Below are 8,490 nucleotides of genomic sequence, written 5' to 3'. Positions count from 1 at the left end.
ATCATTATTTCTTGAGGATCAGTCAAAGTATCAGACACCAAAGATTCTGTTCTTGAGCTAGCCAGCACACACACAAAATACCAAGGAGCAAGAGGGGAATTCACTCAAAAGAGAAGTGGGAATCAGAGGTAAAAATCAGGAAGACATTTTTGAACAACTTCTCCAAAATAATTCAACCAACATTTATTGAGCTCCTTCTATGGGAAAGCAGCTGGGCTGCCTGCTCTGGGAGACACACAGAAGAACCAGATGGGGTCCCAACCCGAGTTCAGTGGGGAAGAATGGTGAAACATGACTGAGAGCAAAGCTTACACGAGGCAGCTCATGATACACCAGGTAGCATTCAACAAAGCACCGCATATGGTAAATGACCTTGGCCACAGGGAGTGCAAGCCACCTGCTGAGAGAAGAATATCTGAGCCCAGCTTGGGAGGATGAGAACCCTGCCAGGTGTGTTAGCTGTCAGGAGCCATGTGAGTGGCACCATGATGCACCAGGGACTGGGAGTAGCATGAACAGAGAAGCAGAGGAAGAAAATAAGAGCCTGTGTTTCGGGCATGGCCACAGCTTAGCTTGACAAGGACACAGAAATATTCTGGATTAGATACAAATAGCCTTGCATGCCAAGCAAAGGAACTTACACTCTGCTTGGGTAACAATGGGGAGACATTTAATGTTTCTGAGTAAGGGTGGTGGCATGATTAGAATTATGCTGTGGGAAGATAAACTTGGTGGCAGTAATTATGATGAACTAATTAGGAGGCTATTGCTAATAATCCAAGTGAAAGTTTGTGAGGGCCTGAACGGGGGTGGTAGTAATGGAAACAGAAAGGAAAGAAGATGCCAGACATTTTTAAATTGCTCTCCCCCGTTATTAAAAGTGACACATCCTTCACAGCAGCACTGTTTGTAATAGGTGCAAACTAGAAGCTATTCAAATGTCCATCAGTAGTAGAGTGGGTAAACTGTGGTTTACTCACACTGTAGAACATTATATAATGTTGAAAGTGAATGATATACAATTACATGCAACAATATGGATGAACCTTATACAATACTGAATGAAAGAAGACTGCCACAAAAGAGCACATCCTGAATGACTCCATTTACATAAAGCACAAAAACAGGCAAAACATATCTATACTGTGGTTACCTTTGTAGAGGCAAAAAATGATGGGAAGTGGGCAGAAGGGGGCATCTGGGCTCTGGTAACAAGCATGATGAACAGATTGTGATAAAACCACAATTTTGGGGGGCTTTTCTTTTTTTGTTGACGTATACTTGACTAACAATGCTGTGGTTAGTTTCTGGTATGCAGCATAGTGATTTAGTTTTACATATATATTCTTTTTCATTATAGGTTATTACAAGATATTGAATATAGTTCCCTGTGCTATTCAGTAGGACTTACTGTTTATCTTAAAACTACAATTGGACTTAAGTTCTCCCACTCTTCCTTTAGCTTTTTCCTGCCTGTAGATGAAAACTGGGAGGCCCCACTACTTCTCAGATACTATGCAGTGCTCTGGTCACTTTAAGTAACACATGCAGTCGCAATTCAGGAATTAGAATATCCAGTTTGATACCAACAGAGTTCAGACAAAACGCTGCATCATTTCTATTCTGCCAGCTTAGGTCAGTTTCAGACTGAAGACTCCAGCAGGAAGGGGGCATGGCTGGCTTTTCCTCCCTAATCCCTCCTGGTTTAGCTCTACCTGCCCCGCACTGGCCCCCAAGCCCCAGGCAAGGTAGAGGATGGGCAGGGGATGGTAGTTATGTGGGTGGCTTTATGCTTTCTAGGCCTTGCAGATGTTTAAAGCTGGTGTCTCTGGTGAGCCTGATAGATGGTTAACGCTGATGCTTCCGTGCTTGGCCACTTTTCTAGGCTCTTCGGTGGTTCTCTGCTGAGCCCATCTATTTTTAAATGTAGGTGGCCACTTGCACCCCTTCCTCAACCCCTGGCCATCCAGAAGTTCCCCTCCAGCCCAAGGCAACTCTCTTTCCACCCAGTTGGCCCCCATCTTGCTCCCTTTCCAATGCCTCTTATCAGCCCTGCTGACAATCCTCTGGATTTGCAGGCAGACTCAGGCCCTGTCCATAGTGGCTTCAGCTTCCTCTGAAGTCCTGGTTCCCCAGACTGCAGGAGGAGCTCCAAGTCCTCCTACTGAGGCGTCTTTCCTGGGGTCTTGCCGTCAAAGGCACCCAAGGAACTGAGAGCATAGCAACAGCTCTCCACGAGGAAACACCTTTATCTGTTTCCTTCCTTTGACTCTTTGATATCTTTGGCCTGGCTGAGGGGCCAGGAGTTGTGAGGCAGGTTCTCCTCTATTCTTTTTGTAAATTCTGCATATGCAGTGTCTGCCTCACACTCACCTGGGAATCTTGGTATCAACTGTGCTTGTACCTCAGTGGAAATTAAGATAGAAAGAGTCCTGTTCTAACAGTCTCTGACATGTGTAACAGTTTCAGATTGTGCAGAAGATGGAGAGAATGAAAAATCAACCACAATCCCAACACCCAGAGACACCCAGAGAATCAACAAAATGTTATTTCTTTCAGATACTTTTCTCCAAGTATCTCTTTTCTTCCTGCCTTCCAATTAAAAAAATGGAATCATACTAGACATATCATTTTGTAGATGCTTTTTCATTTAACCCATGCTAACAAAGTATCATTTTAATCATAACATTTAAAATTGTTTATTTCTTCCTTCCCTTGTTTTGAATACTATCTCCAATTCTATAACTATCAATAACATTATTATTAATATCTTCATGTACAAAATTTTTTTTAAAAGGATTATTTTCTTTGGAAAGGTAGTTAAGAGTTAAGTAACTAGCCTGCAACAGATATTTTGAAGGTAAAGTCAACATGATTTGCTAATTGATTAGGTATGCAAGTAGAAGGGAAGGAGCAGGAAAAAATAACACAAAGTAAGGCAGGAGGTCACTTTGCTGGGGTGAAGATGAATTGTTTTCACAGCAGTTGAGTTTGAGGGTCCACAGGCTACCAAGGTAGAAATGATCAGCAGCGAATGTGGAGTTGGAAAGAAACCAGGGGTAGCGATGGCTCCCTTCTTTTGAGAAGTTTAGCTATTAAACTATCCCTAGGCAAGCATAGTTTTGTCAGCTGCAAGCCCAAAGGTATCTGTAGTTAGATGGGAAAGAGCTGGTGGAAAAGGACGAAATGAGAGAGCAAGTTCCCAAGGCAGCAAGAAGGGACAGTATGGAGGCAGGTAGAAAAAGTAACCTAGAAAAGAAAGAAAAGGGTGGTGATAGGAAAGTTGCTGGAAAGGGCAAAAATTGCTGGAGGCTCATAAAAGATGGCTTTTAGTTCCTGCTTAAGTCATCTGCTGAGAGTGAGAGTTGGCGAGGTTATGACTCAGGAGTTAGAATCATGAGTGTTGGATTATTATTACTATTTTAAAATGATCTTGGAGCTCATTTGAGGCTACTCAAAATATGGTCTGCAGCACTGGCGTCATCAGGCACACCAGACCTGAATCAGAATCAGCGCTTTAAATAAGATCCCATGTCCATTAGGGTGTGAGAAGTACGAGGTCACCATCTTCCCCACTTAACAGAAGAAGAAAAGGAGGCTGCAGGAGGTGAGCTGTTTTTCAAGATTGTCAAGGTTGGGAGAGCTCATTCGGGAGGTTAATGGGAGTTCACTGAAAGGTGAAACAAAGGACATTCAAAGGGGAGTGAAGTTCCAGCCGTATCATTTCATGACTTCTCTAGCAATCCTATGGTGTGTAGGAGCGGAGGAGTGGAACGGTCTGGGGCTACCCAGGGTTAGGTTTAGAATTAATGAGACGGATACCACAGGAGGTAAAATGAACGCAAGAATCTGAAGTGTTACTGAAGCCATCCCTGAAATGAATGCTTTAAGAGTGGCATGGGGTGAACAAGGACTTACTGTATAGCACAGGGACGAGATTCAATTTCTTGTAATGAACTGTAATGGAAAAGAATTTGAAAATATATATATATATGTATATGTATAACTGAATCTCTTTACTGTACATGTGAAACTAACATTATAAACTGACTACACTTCAGTAAAAAATAAGAATTAAAGAAGATACATGCACCCCAATGTTCATAGTAGCACTATGTACAATAGCCAAGACATGGAAACAACCTAAATGTCCAATGACAGATGACTGGATAAAGAAGATGTGGTATATTTATATAATGGAATACTACTCAGCCATAAAAAGAATAAAGTAATGCCATTTGCAGCAACACGGATGGACCTGGAGATGCCATTCTAAGTGAAGTAAGCCAGAAAGAGAAAGAAAAATACCATATGATATCACTCATATGTGGAATCTAAAAAAAGAAAGAAGAAGACACTAATGAACTTATCTACAAAGCAGAAACAGACTCGCAAACATAGTAAAGAATCTTATGGTTACTGGGTGGGAATATAAATTGAGAGTTCAAGATTTGCAGATACAAAGTACTGTATATAAAATAGATAAAAAAGTTTATACTGTATAGCACAGGGAAATATATTCAATATCTTATAGTAACCTATAATGAAAAAGGATATGAAAACTATGAAAACGAATATGGGTATGTTCACGTGTGACTGAAGCATTATGCTGTACACCAGAAATTGACACAACATTGTAACTGACTATACTTCAATTAAAAAAAAAAAAAAAAAAAAGAGTAGGGTAGGAAGAAGGCAAGTGAAGCCAGACGGGGATAGATGACAGAGGCCCCTAGGTGAGGAAGGAATAGGCAGAAGAAGCAGGTCTAGGAACTGGAGGTTGGGATGAAGGAGTGGGCAGATAGGGGGGATGTGATCAAAATGCAGACACAAAGTGTGAAATTCTGTAACTTAAGCAATTTAAAGCAGTTGAAAAGAGGCAGGTTGGCATCTCATAGGGGGCAAATCATCAGAGTTTATTTGGTTAAGAAACAATGAAACAAGAACATGAGTAGTGTTGAAATCTCCAGGGATAAGGGCAGTGGGAGCAGGAGGTAAAAAATCAACTGACATTTATGAAGCACAAACTGTCCAGCACTGCTCTCCTCACATAACCCTCCCTCAGTGTCTCAAAGAACAAAAAAAGTCCCATCATTTACTTTAAAAAATAAAAAGCTATCTGTGTAAAGTGGCAAAACTTTCTCAGACTTTCCCTTCATATACTTGGTCTGACCAGAGTTTATTTCTTTAGGAGTTGGAGATCAGAGGGCCTAACTTGGAAAAGACCCATGTCTTCACGGATTTGACTACTGCCAGGACAGGGCTAAGAGCCAAAGGACACAATCCTTAATTTGAGCCAGTGGCCGTCATCAGGGTGACAGCTTCCTGGAACACAAATTTTGTTCCAAACACTCGGAAACCCTGAGGAGTAGTCTATGAGTATATGACTATGTGAATAGTATTTTCTGGTAGACAGCTGTACCTCGTTTTACAAATTTATTTTATGATGTTTGGAGTACATAAGGATGAAGCGGTAGAAGACTAGGAGAATGAGTTTTCATTTTCAGTCAGGTGGAAAAAAATTTATAGAAAATGATCCATTTAAAAACATATAACGTGTTACGTATGGAATAGGCATATTTATGTGTAAAAACTTAACAGCACTACACTGCTCAGCTTTGGCACAGAGGATAGAAAAAATGCAGCTTTGGATTCTAGGACAAGGTCACCAAAAAGAGGGAGAAAACACAAGAATGATTTATTTGGAAAGAATTAGGAAAACAGTACATCTTAAGCAATGAGCCTGGGTGAAGGACTTACGTTTCGGACGACTTGCCATCACCACTTCCAGAGGAACCTGTTTCATGGAGGGGGAGGCCCCATACTCTTCTCCCAGGCCGGGATGCCACTCTGGCCCAGAGAGCAGGACTGTCAGGGAATTCTGGACACTGACATTCTAAGTTCTGATGCAGTCATAGAAAGCACAAAAAACCCGCTTCAGTAATGGAATTGCAACAGTTAGAGGTGAAATAAACTTGATACTTAGGGATGTTCTAGTCCAGCTGAGAGTGATAGTGTGACCCGAACTGGTCTCTTGAAAATGAATTTATGTCTCTACCATATTAGAAATTGTGATTACTCAATATTTGCTTTTTGGGCTGGATGTTAACTAACTTCAAAGAGATTAATGAAGTAATCATTTTAATGTGGTTGAAATGAACTCTACATCAACTCTCTTGTCAGAAGCTACCAAAAACCCTTAATATGACACTGCTATTTAAAATGATCATGGTTATTTTAAGCCAAGACATGGAAACTGCCTAAATGTCCATCAACAGATGACTGGATAAAGAAGATGTGGTATATTTATACAATGGAATACTATTCAGCCATAAAAACCAAAAACGTAACACCATTTGCAGCAACATGGATGCTTCTGGAGAATGTCATTCTAAATAAGCCAGAAAGAGAAAGAAAAATACCATATGAGATCGCTCATATGTGGAATCTAAAAAAAACACACACACACACACAAACAAAAACATAAATACAAAACACAGACTCATAGATATAGAATACAAACTTGTGGTTGCCAAGGGGGTGGGAGGTGGGAAGGGACAGACTGGGATTTCAAAATGTAGAATAGATAAACAAGATTATACTGTATAGCACAGGGAAATATATATAAGATCTTTTGGTAGCTCACAGCAAAAAAAAAAGTGACAATGAATATATGTATGTTCATGTATAACTGAAAAATTGTGCTCTGCACTGGAATTAGACACAACATTGTAAAATGACTATAACTCAATAAAAAATGTTAAAAAAATTTTCAAATACTAAAAAAAAATGATCATGGTTATTTTAATAACTTAATCCATTTGATAAGAGTGTACTTCTGAAAGTACTCTGATAGCAAAACAGACTATTTTTAGCTGTTATCAGTGACAAGATAATTGTCTTCCTGTTTATTTCAATTCCCAGTTGAGAGTGAGTTGTGTACATACGGTCTCTGGAAGCACCCGTCAGATCAACTATTACCAACAAAGAACAAACTTGGGAAGAAAAGTCTTCGGGGAATCTTGAAACGCCATGATATAGACATGCTAAGAGAAAATTAAAGATTCTCAAGATTTACTGCATTTACTCATTACTGTTCCCGTCACTTGTATTTTCTTTCATCCCCCTTGTTTCTATGGCTTCCTCTGAATGGAACTTCCTTCGTTTATACAGTGTAGGCTCAAGCTGACTGCTGATCCCTGGCTGGGACAAGGCAGGGAAAAGTTCGTCTTCTCTCCTTTTTGCCCGTTCCCAGGCGCCTTTTACTCACTTCCTTTCTCGTCCCTGTTCCACTCCTGCCTCCGGTAGGGCTGTGAGCTTTGTAGATGCCTCATTTCCCACTATTCCTCTTCCTCCCATATAATTCCCACCTAGGGTTGCCAGCTGTAGCAAGTGAAAACACAAGATGCCCTGTTAAAGGTGAATTTCAGATAGACAATGAATATTTTTAGTATAAATACGTCCTTGCAGTACTTGGGACACATTTATACTAAAAAGTGGTCACTTGCCCATTAAGTTGAAATTCAGATTTAACCGGGAATCCTGCATTTTATCCAGCGATCCTACTCTCACCCTCTGGGTTACAGGAGGCTCCAGCAGCTGCCTGGTCTCACCTCCTAAGAACTCTAGCTGCCTAAGTCCCAAATCTAAATCCCACTTTTTCATCACAGTGATCTATGTTCCTCTACTCCCGGGCATTCCCTCAAGGGTTTCCTTAGATGTTTTTCACTCTAGAAATTCCTAGTTGCTGAAAGATGGGCAAACTACCAGATCTAGACTCCACTTAAGCTTTTGCCCTCGACTATCCCGATAATTTTGACTTTCAGCAAATGAAGATAAGACTCACCAGGATGCAACTGTCCTATAGTACCTTAGGACAGTTTTTTAAAAGTGAGAAACCTGCTAGAGGATCAAGGAAGCACTAATTATATTTAAGTTCAAGCTTGAAGAGAAAAATTCATTTAATGTGAAGAACAAGGCAGCTGAGGTGAGGTAGTCCCAGAGGAGCCCTGAGAGAATGTACTCAGGCTTCTCCTTCGAGATTTTCTCTTTACCGGTCTGAGAACAGCAGGAGGAAAACAGTATAAATTCAGGAGCAGGCCAGAGGGAAGCACAAAGCACTTCAGAAATACTTTCCAGTGGCAGAGTCAGTGTCTCTTTCAAAGCCTTCATTGTTTATGGCTGGCTGGCTTTAAAGATACTCTCAATCCAGGGCACAGCTCTTTAAAGAATTCCTTCTTCCCACTGTGGCTTGGACCTGGCTAGACAGGTAGCTTTTGTTTCACTCAGCTGATCAGAATACAAAAGGCAGCCCAAGTGTCAGGGCCCAGCTGGCTTCATTCAGAGAATCCCTGCACCCTCCAGGGTCCCGCACGGGTGCCGCTGACTCTGAGCCTCTGAGCGGCCCTAGAATTCCCCTACCCCTGGACAAATGACAGATGCACCTCAATTTACCTCAAGCAGAAATTACGGTTTTGTTTTTGAGCGGTA

Source organism: Camelus ferus, chromosome 6 (assembly GCF_009834535.1).
Source record: "Camelus ferus isolate YT-003-E chromosome 6, BCGSAC_Cfer_1.0, whole genome shotgun sequence".
Lineage (NCBI taxonomy): Eukaryota > Metazoa > Chordata > Mammalia > Artiodactyla > Camelidae > Camelus > Camelus ferus.
The sequence above is the reverse complement of the archived record's forward strand: the minus strand, read 5'-3'. Positions refer to the sequence as shown.